This window comes from Coenobita brevimanus, chromosome 68 (assembly GCF_032717465.1).
Source record: "Coenobita brevimanus isolate Jiangsu-jjx chromosome 68, ASM3271746v2, whole genome shotgun sequence".
NCBI lineage: Eukaryota > Metazoa > Arthropoda > Malacostraca > Decapoda > Coenobitidae > Coenobita > Coenobita brevimanus.
In genome coordinates, this window is record NC_137021.1 from 25,522,548 (window position 1) to 25,536,844 (window position 14,297).

Here is a 14,297-nt window from a genome sequence, read left to right on the forward strand (position 1 = left end):
GTAATTTATTGCAGTTAGAGTGAGCCATCTGCGTCTGCATAGTACTGTGCCGCTATTATTTTAACTGGGCCTAAAATTGCCACATCTCCGTCTCGAATGCTGAGTTACAACAGTAAATGAACACTGGAGTATGGTGCTAGTCACGAAGAGTGCCACGGAAAGGACATATAGGCAGAGTATTTCCATTTCTGCCATTGAGCTGCGTGGGTAAAGTTGCGATAGGACCAAAAGCTTGGCCAGATTAAGGAAAGAGAATGGTATCGTTAACCCGCTCATGCATCGTATAGAAAACTGTAGTATTCTGTTTCCCCAACGACTTTATTCATCCTTATTTTTGTTGCAGGGATTATGGCGAGCTTTTTTCATTTGGTTAGTTGTTCCCTGCACAAAAACAGTGCTTCACTGGAGCCTGAGTGGCAATCCTTTGTCTCCGTTGCATCATTACGAGTTGAATTAAATGCCTCGTGGTAAGCTGAAACAAAAAACGATCTTTTTTTTTTTTTTTTTTTTAATTTTCGGCCAGGACGTTAATCGTAGAAATTGTTAATATTTTTCTGCCTTAGTTTTCTTTTGAACATGGTCTGTTGTCAGCCGAGTTAGGTATAAAAAAGGGTTTATAAATTCCCCATGCCCGACGAGAATATCACCTATTAGGCCTCATTAAACGGGCTCGCATGTGTGTGAGTGTGTGTGTGTATGTGTGTGTGTGTGTGTGTGTGTGAGAGAGAGAGAGAGAGAGAGAGAGACTCATTAAACGGGCTCGCATGTGTGTGAGTGTGTGTGTATGTGTGTGTGTGTGTGTGTGTGAGAGAGAGAGAGAGAGAGAGAGAGAGTGTGTGCGTGTGTGTGTAATTAATTCACCGGGTCGGTCAGGATCACTTGATGGTCGTGATGGTCAGCTTTTACCCTCCCGGAAGGGAGCTGAGAGCTCATATAGTTCGATCTAAGGGCAAGGCTGTGACCTTCACACACCCACACACCCGTCCCCTTGCTCCAGGGGGACAGTAACCACCCACTTCTTCAGTGAAACTTTTCGCAACCTGAGCGAGGCGCGAACTCCCGTCTACCAGATGGCAAGCGAGAACGTTACCACTGTGCCAGCGAGCGTGTGTGTGTGTGTGTGTGTGTGTGTGTGTGTGTGTGTGTGTGTGTGAGAGAGAGAGAGAGAGAGAGAGAGAGAGGTGAATGGATAGATATATAATGATAGAGATAACTCTCCTTGTCCTGAAGCAAGAGTAACAAGAGTTAAAATAATTCATTTTTTCCTTATATTCATTATCATTCTGATTATCATTGTGTGTTCCCGCCTCCGGAAATAATTTCAGTCAGTTTAGGGAGCCGTTTTCTAGGCCAAACAGAATCTTAAGTTCAGAAAATCCTTTGGAGGCCGCAACAAAAGTATATGAAATACGTGATCATACTGAAGTGGTTAATAACTCAGTGGTTGTAGAGGAAAGTACTGCAAATTTTTTTAGCCAAATATTTACGAAATAAACGCAACTCACGAAAGTTTGCTGGTCTCTGAAAAACTCATTACTGCTTTTTGGAAATGACTTTTCACTGTCTCATTAATTATCGTTATGAAGTGTGCCCATACTTATGTCCACAACTGTAGGTAGAGCTGTGTACAGAAGGACAGAGTTTACTGACCACAGTGTATACTAAAATTATTGCTTTGGAAACGACGAGTACATGTGAATGCAGAATATCACTCAATAAATATTAACTCTAGACAGGGAACCTGTGGTCCATTGGAACCGAGTCAAAATCTTTTTACAGTTTTCATATATCAGAAATAGTCTAGGGACCTGACCCTCTCAGTAGCTTCCTGACTAGTAAGAAGATGATGGGGTAATTCTTGAATCTGGCAATGATTTGGCAGTAGAGGGTCACTGGGGTCCATTGGACCCCGGGTTCCCCTACGTGTATACAAAAATATTGTTTGCAAAAGTGTTTGTTATATGTATATAGTTGGTTCCTAATGATGATTGTTGCTGTTTTTCTTCGTTTTCTTTCCTTTCTTTTTCTTTTTACTTTTTTACAGATTAGAACATAAATATGGTTAGACTTTGAGTGACTGAATTTTTGTTTACTGTAAACAGATTCTTCTTTGCTCAACTTTTTTCCCAATTCTCAGTCTAAGTTCTAAATACGTTGTGATAAGTTTATAGACCTATATGGAGCCCTCATATGATTTAAGGATTATGTAAAATATATTAATCTATTTCCTTTGAAAACTCCCGGTACGTAAAAAAAAAGTATATCAGTTTTTACTTTCTCATTTGCAACTATGTTTCATTTTCCCTTTTTCTCCTTTTGTTAACAGAAAGTCTCATCCATGGCCTGAAAGGAGGGGCAAAAAGTTTTCGCCCAATAAATTTTCAACAAAGCAGCTCAGAAAAAGAATATTAAGGCTTTTCCAATGTTTTTTTTTTCCTCTCATTTATTTAGATATATTTTTTGCTGAAATATTCTTCCTTTAAGGGTTAAACGAAAAATGACTGATGAAATCACACATACACCAAAGGATATTTCGATACAACAATATATATATTTTTTTCTAACTATGGGGTCCAGTGGAGCTCGGGTTACCTGTACTGCACCAAAATGTAAAAGAGGTACCTGTCTAGGGTTAAAAGTAATATATTACTGTAGTCCAAAAGATAATCCTTCAGCCATAATTAACAACACAAATCTGGTGAGAGCATCAGGTGAACAAAGAACATTGTTTATACAGCCATAAAATTACCCAAATAATTGTGTATGCAACATTGTTTGTGAACCTTGAATACAGATTATGTATGGAATTTATGTCACAAAGTTTTAAAAAATACTGTTAGGACAAAACAAAAAAGAATGACCCATGATACAGAAGTATGGCATACCAGTACCAATAACTTTAAATGAAATATTAATAACTCTTACCATAATCTTAATTTTAAACTATTTTTTTTTTTTTGCATGTATGCATTTCACTACAATAACCTTTGTACATACTGTATTACAATTAAATAGTTTACCTTTAGTGCATTTATTCAAATATGTATACAACTTGTTTAAAATGTAATATTACTGAATCATTGCAATTTATATGATATTATATGTATACAATACTATAATCAATATTATGTACTAATAGATTGGCATATGTCAATGATGATGGCTGTCGGAGGACCTTCAGCGGCGTGGCCAAGCAATGTTATGAGTCCATATTATAATTACAAATCATAATAGATAGATAGATAAATAGATAGATAGACAGCTCCATGCAAGCCTGGGAAAGGGAAATGATCTTGCAAGTTAACTGAGGAAATGTTGACGATACATAGGAAGTAGCAAAGTCAGGGGATGATGTAGGTAGTGTGTCATTGAGATAGCAGGTGAACAAAGCCTAGTGACATACACACATACTCACACACAGGTTTCTGGAACTTTCCAACCACAGTGTAACACACATGACACGACCCCTGTTTCACCAGAATTTAGGAAGCAGAGCTCAGAAGGAGACAGGCCATAGAACCGGCAGGTAGTAATGAGAAGGGCTTAGCAACATGGAAGAGAGAGAGAGAGAGAGAGAGAGACAGGAGGTAGCTCGCGGGACTCTACTTAACTTCACTCGTGTGTGAGACTTTGTTAATATTCCAAGACAAATAAAAATAGTCCCATACTATTCTTTACCTCTCCTGTCATTGCATGACAAATGGGAATGAAGATTATCTACTTACAAGCTACTCACGTATAACAACCGCTCGTCCACAAGTTCAATATATATATATAACCAATCCACAAAACTCCACTACAAGAAGCTACTTCCTATGTTTCGTCAACATTTCCTCAGTTAACTGGCAAGATCATTTCCCTTTCCCAGGCTTGCATGGAGCTGTCTATCTATCTATTTATCTATCTATCTATTATGATTTGTAATTATAATATGGACTCATAACATCAACACTTCTCTCAGTATGCACGAGCCTCCTCCCCTCCCCCTCCCCCACAGAGAGAGAGAGAGAGAGAGAGAGAGAGGATTTGCAAAGCAGCACTTTCTCCCGTCCTGTCTCCACTGCCAAAATGTACTCCAACATTTAACAACGCAAAAAGGATATTCTTTGCAAATCATTAATAGCATGTTTGTTGGTGTAAACATAAAGCAGAGTAAAGTCGAGATTTATGTCTACATTTGCAATGCAACTCTATGTGTTTAGTTAGCAATGGTATTCTTTACAATTCTGATTAACATAGGCGTATTTGGAGCATGAAGCGAACGATTTTTCAGACAAGACATCTCTCAGAACACATCTTATGAAAGACTTTGTGTTGTGTACGTTCCATTTACGTCAGGTAATAAAGGATAGTCCAACTCAGCATAGCGTACTTAGTTGGGCATTGTTCTACTCACTTCTAACAACTCTGTCATGGCCCAACAGTAGAATTTGAATGCATGTTTAACGTCTATCCATACCCACGATTTACTCATACAAGAGAGATGACATAATGGTTTCATTGAACACCCAGCGCCTACCAATAAATGACACATTAGGTTCTTCCCTATACATAAGGCAAATTTTATTAGACGACATAGTTTGTCTCTGCATGTTCTTTAACTGATAATGACTCTGTTCCATCACATGTGAATGGTGAGTTAATATATAAGTAACCTTTACTGTGTTCAATGAGTAACCTATCCACACGCAGCGGCTCAGTGTTATGTGCTTCACAAAAAAAAAAAAAAAAAAAAAAAAAAAAAAAAGACTAGGTATTTGCAGCATTTATCTTCACTAAAAATTCTTGTTGTACACTGACTTCTAGTCATATTTCCTCGTGCAGTGGACGATAATACTGCCCGTGTACAAATATCAATATATGGATTCATTCTAAAAATAGCTCCTGATGTCTTTTTTTATATATATCTTTAATAAGCTCATTCACAAACATTATGAGCTGAAAGAATCAGGTGAACAGACATCCCCTAATGTCTAAGTCATCTGTTATAATTGCGGTTCCTACAAATTAATATGCTCCATAGGAAAGTTCGAAAGCATTACCATACCGCATCAAATTCGCTAATAGATGATGAATATTTTGTGCCTATGTAATAAGTCATAAGCTTTCTGAAATGCTATGAGAGTAAGAAAAAATTTAAATTTACTTCTTCTGGCAGCATCTTTAACGAGTTGCAAAATTACATTATGCCGCATACATTCACTTTTCTTTTGTGACCAAGCCTGCTCCTTATAATGATTAAACCAATGATATGTTTTTCACATACAAGAAAAATCTCACGGTTTGGTAGAAAAATTAGTGAACTGATGGCACGATAATTACGTGGATCAGATTTGTCTCGCTTTTTAAATATTGTAAACACGTGCATGGTAAGTGTGTTCTTAGTGGAGAGGTTCACTGGACATGAGAGAGGTGTGTCTGTGTTTCGTTGATGCCTGCTGAATTATATTAGAGTCTGACTGTCTTCAGTATCCTTACTATTAGCATTGTTGGCCCGCTGTCGGACAAGCTATTCTGAGCTCCAGAATAAAGGAAATAGTTTGCCTGAGTTCGAGGGCTTCCCTAATAATTCACCTCTTTTACTTGCTTTTGTCAGCTAGCTGAGAGATGCCGGTATGTTTCTCTGTTCATAGGTGTTCTGCATAGATATGAAGCAGTTGGGAGAAGTGAAACGAAAATGTGCTCCGTGCAATGTAGATACAATGGCATAGCAAGCGGGTATTGGTCCATTGTTGTAAAAAAAAAAAAAGTATATATATATATATATATATATATATATATATATATTGCCAACGGCCATACCACGTTGAGTACACCGCTTCCCGTCCGATCAGCGAAGTTAAGCAACGTTGGGTCTGGTTAGTACTTGGATGGGTGACCGCCTGGGAACACCAGATGCTGTTGGCATCCCTATGTGTCAAGTGGGGTTGGTGGAGGATTAGTGCCCCTCCATGTAAAACAATTAACTCTAAGCCCTTGGTCACCCCGTTTGGGATACATGGCGTCTGGCAAAGAATGAATGAATATATATATATATATATATATATTTGAGCCTCTGTGGTACAGTGGTAAAATGTGCGTTTTCGTACACTGAACAACGAGGATTCGTGCCCTGCCAGGGTAATAAACTGTGGGAGCGTTCATCTGGCCACTTACTGCTTGGCGGACATAAGGGGTGCTGTGGTTGAACCAGTGTCGCATACTGTAAAGTACCCTTGCACCAAGTCGGCTTGCACGGGCCAATTACACTTGGTTCACAGACTACACACACACCCAAAGCCACTCCAACACTACAGTTACACTTACAAGCACTTCTCACCCTACATACAATCTCTACCAGACAGCCTAAGCCATTTGGTGGAGATACATTGGATGTATCGTCCCCACTTCGGTCGGGCTAGGCCGGTCCTGCAGTGGACACTCAAACGGCTGATGAGATGAGATGATATACGGTATATATATATATATATATATATATATATATATATATATATATATATATATATATATATATATATATATATATATATATATATATATATATATATATATATATATATATAATATATATATATATATATATAGATAGATAGATAGATAGATAGATATATATAGATAGATAGATAGATAAATATAGATATAGATATATAGATAGATAGATATAGATAGATAGATTCCCTATAACATACAATGTGGGGCTGATGATGGTTGAACGCTTCATATAAAGTAAAGATAGACATATTCTTCATTTGCAACAGTGAAACCAAAAAAGAGATACTAAAGACAAAGACAGAAATGATGCTGGTAACAACAATGAATGCATGTAGCAGTATTCATCTCTTGTGGATGAGTGTAGGAGGGATGTGGCTGGAGAAAGTTGCCAATGTGTTTGGCTGATGGATGTGGTAGTGGGTGTGTCTGGTAGACGAATATGTGAAGTGGATGTGTGTGGTGAATGAAAAGAGTATAAATCGCGGCTGCTGTTCCACAACTAATTTGTCGAATGCGTATTACATAGAATTGTCATTCACTCTAGGCTTTAATAATTGTAACGTGACTAACTTTAGGTCTCTCTCTCTCTCTCTCTCTCTCTCTCTCTCTCTCTCTCTCTCTCTCTCTCTCTCTCTCTCTCTCTCTCTCTCTCCTTCCGGTGAACTGTTTAACAAATATTGCAGAATGTTTTCAGTGTCAGTGTATTTGGATAAAAATTGGCACAGATGTGTTTTACATGCTGTGCATGATTTTATGTACAAGCACATAAATCCCTCTTCGCGTACAACCCGTAGCTGTCAACGACCACCCACCTATTTTTCTCCAGGGAAGTTACCGCATTAACAAATTCCCCTCATGATACTATTTCACCCTGTGGTCATATTTTCCCTTACGGGCCTATGCAGTGGTCTTCATGGACCAATTTTCCTAAATTTTCCATGGGCCAGTTATTCTATAGTCTCCACGAACCTGTTTTCCTATATTCTTCATGGACCAATTACCGTATAATCTCCATGGACCTATTTTCCTATACTCCATAGACCTATTTTCCTATACTCTCCATGAACCTATTTTCCAACACTTTCCATGGACGTATTTTCCTATATTCTCCATAAACCTATTTTCCTATATTTTCCAAAGGCCTATTTTCCTGTATTCTCCATATACCTATTTGATAAATTTTCCATAGACCAATTTTCCTTTATTCTCCATAGACCTATTTTCCTATAATTCAAATGGACGTATTTTTGCCAGTTGGTATGTTTTTCACATGGATCTTTTTTCCCCGTGAACCTATTTTCATCACATACTCATTTTTCCACAGGAACCTATATTCCACCATGTTTTTTTTTTTTTTTTCCATATCGAACCTTTTCCAACTCCATGAACTGTTACCCATCATGGACATACTTTTCCAATGGTCCTATTTTCTCTCAAGAACCTATTTTTACCGGGTTGAAACAGCAAATTTCCAAATGGACCTTTATTCTCTCATGGACACATTTCCTTCAAGAACCTATTTTTACCCAATAGACCTATGTTCCGACTTCGATGCATATCTCCTCGAACATATTTCAACCATGGACCCATTTTCCATCATGGAACTATTTCCACCATGTACTTATTCACACCACGGACCCATTCCCTATGGACGTACATCCCTACTTTTCACCTACCCACTCACCCACATACCCACGGTCTCACCCACTGTAGTCTCAAAAATAGGACAATGATTCCATAAGTTCCACACGTGGACACACATACATACAAGCAAAGCAGATTCAGAAGGACAGAAGAAGAGTAAGTAGGATTCAAATTACAGGTTGTAATTAAATGTTGTTTGCTAAGATTTTTGTGTGATCTGTACTGTAATGCATAGTCACGAATATACTTTTACCTTAATGCAGTCATCCCTCATTTATCTGGACATAAGCTAAAGGCACATTCAGGTAGTAGCAACATCCGGATAATGATCACTATTCCCCTATTTTACCCAGACCCTACATATACCCAACCTCCAACCTATACCTAACCTATTTGTAAATTACCTATGCTTAATTTGGTAGTGTTTTCCGGTCATTCAGGAATATTTAGACATCAGAACACAGACTGGAATATCCAAAGAAATGCTAAACACCAAGGAAACCATGGAGAAAAACTGAAAACCAAAAAACACCCTACATATACATTACTGTATGTACAGTACCCCTCCTTATTTTGGCGGTGTTTTCCGGTCATTCTGCCATATTTTGACATCAAAACATACACAGGATTAACAAAAATAATTTTCGACACCAAGAAAACCATGAAAAAGAAGAGTGAAAAAAAAAAAAAAAAACCCTACCTATACACTATTGTATGCACAGTACCCCTCCTAATTTTGGCACTGTTTTCAGGTCAATGTACCATATTTAGACATCAAAACACACAGGGATATCAAAAGTAATGCTAGACACCAAGAAAACCACGAAACAAACACTGAAAACCAAACAACACCCTACCTATACACTACAGTACTGTATGAACACTAGGCCTACATCTCCTAATTTTAACATTGTTTTCCGGTCATTTTGCCATATTGAAACATCAAAACACACATACTAGTATCCATACTAATGCTAAACATCAAGAAAATAATGCATAAATAACAAAAATCCTCAAAATACTTGAAGACGGTTTGAAAATCGGTTATCTGTGATGAGTGATTGCTCCTGGGGCTCAAAAAAAAAAAAAAAAAAAAATCACAGCCAAATATGCCCTCGGAAATTGGTTATATTGGTGTACATGGTATACTATCATCTTCAATGGTGTTTATACTATAAGATAAGGTAATAAAACACATAAAACTGGTAAGTAAAAGTACAGAATTGCAGTAAGAATAAAGTGTTCAGGAGTAAAACTTATGTCCATACAGTATAAATTCCCACCACCCTAGTGCAAACTTTTGCCAGCACCTTCCAAGTGTTAAGCATATATCTAGATGCACAATTTCATAAGCATTTTCGTGGATTTTGCGGAATTTCGATATGACCAATAGTAGTCGAATAAATCGTAAAAACTTTAAAAACTCACGAGTCAGTTTTATCACCACGGATGAGGGTGGGGATTGAGGGAGTGAAGAGGGAGCCGGGAGGGACGAGAGGATTGGGAGAAGCGATGCTGTGGGCAAGATTTTCACCCTTCTGTTACAAGGCGGAAAGGCACTTTTACCATACATTTACTAGTGGGTTGCGGTCTGTCAGACACTGAGTGGCCATGCGGAAACACAATTCATGGTTGTTCGGGGACTCTGGACGTTCAGTATTGAGGCAGACAGCCGCTGTCACCGAACATGTACTCCATGATATACTCGTCGCTTGTGGTCTGTGTTAGTCCCAGTGGCAGTTAGGAAAGACTTAGCCTAATGGTCATACGACTTTAGACATTCTTTGGGGATACGTGCAAACCTTTTAACACCTCTTGTGGGTTACAGTCGTATTAGCCTACTCGAGTGCTGAAGGTTCACTGGGAGTGATTGGACGAGCGCACAACTCTGGCCTTTCAGTACAGGGGCGAATGGACATTATGGCTCTGGTTCTGGGTTAAGGCCTACTTCCTTCTCATGGCTTGAGCCAAGTGGCCACGATGCCAAATGTTTTAACATGTTGGCTGGCCACCCAACATTCTTGGGGACTTTTACGACTGGATAATAGCAAGTAAATTTGAATAATGGTTTAACCCGCCACGTCCTATTGACATATATATTCGTCCGAACGTTTTGTCACTGTGAGTCCCGTTGACCTATATAAACGCGCCACAATTACAAGGTCTGTCATTTGCACATTTTTCAAATTTTGCACGTGACTTTTGGTAGGTATACACGGGACACCTTCCTCTACAAGATGCCAGGCAGGGACAGTGCCTTATCCCGCATAACCTCCCCCCCCTGCACGCCATTGTCTCGGCAATTCACCTGTTACCAGTGACCTGGCCAGTAAAGACATGTCGTGCCACGGTACGAAATTCAAGGCCAGAGTGATTCCCCAATCGATGAAAATGTGGAGGACAAAGTTTACTTAGCATTAGAGGAAGAAACAGTCAGAAATGATGATCAAGCAATGTCGCCAAAAAAGATCAGGTATGTTGATGTGTTTGGTGAGTGAAACAATGCTTATATTGCCTATATTACTGTGTGAAAACCAATATATTCTCGTACTGCATATAAACGCATACCAAATAAATGAATAAATACCGTTTATTAGTGATGTGGAATAGTTACCCTCCCATAGGACTCGTTCTCTTTGGAGCCAGCCTGATAGAAAACCCAGTAAGATAAGGGGTACTGCTACCTGTATCTAGTACTTTAAACCTCAGGTGAATGATTTCTCTATGAAGTTTCGATGTTTCTCACCAAAACCAGAGGTTTGAGCCAAAAAAATTTTTTTTCCAAAATTGGTCGGGACTGGGGGGAGTCAATGGTGGAAAATCAGTCAGGACGGGACGGATTAATACAGCCAAGGTCCAGCATCTGGATAATGAACACCTCTAAATACTGCATGTCCAGATAAATGTGAGACTACTGTTTTCACATCTACATTTCATTTTCCTATGGTGGCTAATACTGGTAAGTTGGAAGGGGTATGGTATGTTTCACTTCCCAGAAAAATGTTTGACTACTGTATTCACATCTACGTTTCACTTTCTATGGTGGCTAATACTGGTAAGTTGGAAGAGGTATGGTATGTTTCACTTCCCTCAAATGAATCTCTCTGAGGTGATGGTTCAGGACGTTTGGAAAGTGACTGACATGCCTAGCTGTAAGAACAAGTAGTGGAATTGTCGGCAAAATCTGGGCTCTGACTATGTGCTGTTTTAAGTGCTGAACAGGGTGGTAGTTATATTGTCCACTTAATATCAAATACCATGCAAACTTAGAAGGGTCAGTAGTTGTGAGGAAGGAACTTGGTTGTGCTAAAAAGGTATATTAAACTGAACAGCGTAATACAGAACAGAAATGCACTCTTTAAATTTTGCAGTCTCCACATGTAGGACTCCAAGGTAATTGCTTGAATATAATATTAACAAACTTGTACCGAGATTTGGCAACACTTACTTCTCTCTCTCTCTCTCTCTCTCTCTCTCTCTCTCTCTCTCTCTCTCTCTCTCTCTCTCTCTCTCTCTCTCTCTCTCTCTATATATATATATATATATATATATATATATATATATATATATATTACACTCACAATTTCTATATAGTCTTCCAGCTAGTTACATGTTTTATTATCTTTCCTCTGGCACCAGTTGATTTTTTTCAGCTAAGAATAGACTTTCCAAACTGCAGAGATTAGATATAACTTCTAACATTTTGCCTACAGGGGTGCTCTCCAGTGACGGATAAAAGTACAATATCTGGCAGCAGCAAGAATATACTAATCATTGCGCCCTCGGTTCGAAGGAGTTCAGAGATTTTTTAAAAAAATGCTATTATAAGTATTTTAAGCGTGGACAAACAGGGGTGTACCTAGAGATTTGGGGGCCCGGGGGGCTAGGTTCTTTGAGGGGGCCGCCCCTCCTGGAGGGGGGCTTCCGCAAAGAACCTAGCCCCCCTCTTATCTAATATCTCAGCCGGGATTGTCGGGATGATATATATATATATATATATATATATATATATATATATATAAATTAGCTTATAAATTTTTAGGACTCTTGGGGCCCCCCCTCAATAGGGGGCCCAGGGGGCAGTTTCAAACAGCCCCCCCACCCCCCTCAGGTACTCCACTGTGGACAAAGATCACAACATATTCCAGAGCGGGGGTTCTCAACCCGGGGAAAATACACCCCGGGGGGGAAAATTGGATATTCCAGGTAGGGAGGAATAAACACATGATGCCAGTGGCCAAATAAGCATTTTTGATGGATATAGTTTATAAAAATAGTACACTCTATGGTCAAATGGTCTTTTGTTTTTAATTTGTCCATTTGTAAGAGTTGGGTCAGAATTTAATGGTTTGAGGAGGCTGAGGCGGGATGTTAATGGATCCATTCATCAGACATCAAAGGCAACAACACATGTGTCTTATATAACTGTTCTACACATGGCCTAGAATAAGAAGGCCCACACAGTTAGAGAAATCCTGATCAAGCCATGTATATTTCATGATGCAAAACTTGCCCTCACCGATGAGACACTTAAAACACAGAACCAAATTCTACTGTTTAATAACACTATCATGTATAGATGATATATTTAAAAATTAAGTGATTGCCAAAATATATTCAACAAAGTATTTTGCCATTCAGCTGGACGAGACCACTGACATGATAAGTCTTTCTCAGCTTTTTGTTTTTGCCCGATAAATTGATGGTCAAAACCAGAGGATAGGATGGATTAGATCTCAGCTTCGTTTGATTCAGAAAGGCTACGAAGGAAGGATGTATTTGGGGTGTGTACCGATGCTGCTGCAGCAATTTTGTGGTCTCGATCTCTATTACTGGCACTCGTCAAGCGTTCAATTTCTACAGTGGGATGCACCGCATGATTCACAGAGAAGCTCCTGCTTCCAAGACGTTACCAACAACCCGGGTGCTAACTTAGCAGTCATAATTAAAGCAGTCAACTTCATCGAATGGTCAGTGCTAAATAGGCAACATTTCCATGAACTGTGTGAAAACATGGATGCTAAACAAACATTGTTGTTTCAAACATATGTCCACTGGTTGTCAAAGGGCAACATGCTCGTTCGATTCTATGAACTTAGTGAAGAAATAAAGACTTTTTTGGCCCATCACAATAAAAATCTAATTACTCACCAAGATAAACAAGCCAGAATTTTTGGCTCATCTGGCATACTTGGCAGAGATCTTTCAGGCTCTAAAAGAGCTCATGTGGAAACTGTAGGGTCGTCAATTCTACATCATCCACCACACAGACAATACCAATGCAGCCACTCAAAAATTGTTTCTAGGGGAGACGGATCCATAAATATATGTTGATCAAATTCCTTCTGAAGTCATCAGAGATGCCATCAACTAGGTGCTCAAGGTCGAAATCATAGAGTACCTTAATTCTCTCACTGATGACTCCCAGTGCTACATCCTAGAGAAAATTGCCAATCAAATTACCATGGCCCTGACAAGGAATCCATTCATATGATGTGTAGATGACGTTCCTGCAGAGCTTCAGGAAGAGTTTTTGGAAGTCAAACACAACTCAGTGAAAGATGAATTCGATGCCCCAATTTTAAGTGATTTCAAGGTTAAGATGTGCCCCAATTATCTTGGACTTGGTAACAACGCTCTGTGGGTGCTGCTCCCATTTTCTTCTGTGTATCTGTGAGAGTCAAACTTTTTCTTCCCAATGAAAATGTCAAAGATCTGAAGCAAGCTCCAAGTTGAGCACGATCTAAGATGTGATCTGCTTAAAACAGCCCCACAATTAGTTAGAAGCAAGAAAACAGTTGAAGGGATCACACTGAGGTGTGGAGAGACATTGCCATTATAGAGATGGTGCTGAAACAGGAGTCCATGACAGTGTTAAAGTGTGAGTATTTGTGTTTTGAAATGGGAGTGTCAGGTACTTCAAATTCTCTTTTTCGTTTGCCTGCCATACATTTCTCTCATATACGCTTTCTTGGGTGTAACTGATCACAAACAAGAAGTGATGCCAAGGCACGGCAAATCTGTCTGTAGCAGTCATTTTACTGCTGACGTATAACCACAACAGGATATCTAGTCAAAGATGTCACATAAAATTTGGAATAAATGGGGTGAAAATTTAATATTTTATGCCCATTTGAAATTTTAGGCCTGACCCGCCTGAC

General features: G+C 39.0%; 1 non-coding gene across 1 annotated transcript; it reads left to right on the top strand.

Moving 5' to 3' along the window:
• The first annotated feature begins 5,788 nt into the window (after positions 1 to 5,788).
• Positions 5,789 to 5,907, top strand: LOC145405927 (5S ribosomal RNA). Its single transcript, XR_013898464.1, has one exon. It is a non-coding gene; the product is annotated as a 5S ribosomal RNA (ribosomal RNA).
• Positions 5,908 to 14,297: the final 8,390 nt, after the last annotated feature.